Source organism: Callospermophilus lateralis, chromosome 11 (genome assembly GCF_048772815.1).
Source record: "Callospermophilus lateralis isolate mCalLat2 chromosome 11, mCalLat2.hap1, whole genome shotgun sequence".
Lineage (NCBI taxonomy): Eukaryota > Metazoa > Chordata > Mammalia > Rodentia > Sciuridae > Callospermophilus > Callospermophilus lateralis.
The window spans coordinates 74,586,736-74,587,947 of record NC_135315.1 but is presented as its reverse complement, the minus strand read 5'-3'; the positions used below and the strand labels follow the sequence as shown (position 1 = coordinate 74,587,947).

Genomic DNA, 1,212 nt, shown 5'->3' with positions numbered 1-1,212 from the left:
GGCCACTTTCAAAAGCTAGAGGTTTTGGGGTGAAGACTCAGATAAAGCACACAGGTTTTAAGGTGGCTTTGCCCCAAAGCCCTTACTTGCATTTCTATAGAGCATGGTTGGAGTTCCTTTGTCTCGCCCCTTCCCCCCACTGAAAGGGAAGATGGGATGATGTGGGGAACCCCGGCCTGAGAAACTTGGCACTGCCAGCTACCCCCAACCCACCCTTATCCCCACTTTCTCCACTCTGCCAATTGATGCCTGCTCCTTGAACTCCTGATAGCAAAAGAATAGCCCCCACCCGCTATGGCTCAATTCTGGGCCTCTGCAGGGAGCAGGGCAGGGCTGTGGATTTCTTCTTCTTCCTCCCGGAAATAGGCTGGCTTGCCCTGGGAGCTGGGTGCCTGCTGGGCCTTCAGTGGACATGAGGCTACCATATGATTGATGCTTTGGCAGAAGTGGCTCTTTTTGGGCTGGGGTGGCAGCTTGCATTCCTTGGCATGATGATCTAGCCCACCACAGTTGTAACACCTGTCTCCTTTGGATCTGCGTTTTTGCATGTTCTTCCCTTTTGGCCGCCTCTCACTCCCAATACAGAACACACCACCAGGGCCAGTAACACGGATGGATTCCAGGCCCTTGGCAGACTTCTTAAAGGTAAACTCCACTGCCTCGCCCTCCTTCAGGCTCCGGAAGCCCTCCATATGCAGCTTACTCTGGTGCACAAAGACGTCCACTGGGGGGGTCGAGCGCAACCCGGCGCGGGCGGTCATGGACAGGAAGCCGAACCCCATGCGCACGTTGAACCACTTACAGATGCCGGCACCGTGCAGCAACTGCGGCTCGTCTGCTGCCCGGGCCGCGTCCACCGGCGCCTCCTCGGGCGCCTTCTCCACCGCTTTGGTGCAGCCACCTGCAAACTGCTGGTTGGACACCGAGCCCATGGTCGTCTGCTGAGCCCGTGGCCGGGCCCCTAGTCGGGCAGCTGCTGGCCCCAGAGAAGTCCGCAGGCAAAGGGGTGGTTCGGAGAAGAGCCTTGTATTATCTTTACATCTCCTAAAAAATGGTGTTTTAAAGATTCAAATAAAATTAGCTCCACTATTCTCAATTGTTTTCATATTCCTTGGGTTGAATGTGATGCGTTTTTATAATAATATAATAAATCTGTTAATATAACAATCATGCAAATGTGATCATCTACACACATAAACTGTTTAGCACATG

General features: G+C 53.3%; 1 pseudogene; it reads right to left on the bottom strand.

The window, feature by feature from the left end:
* Positions 1-299: 299 nt before the first annotated feature.
* LOC143410437 (protein lin-28 homolog A pseudogene) lies at positions 300-932 on the bottom strand (annotated as a pseudogene).
* Positions 933-1,212: the final 280 nt, after the last annotated feature.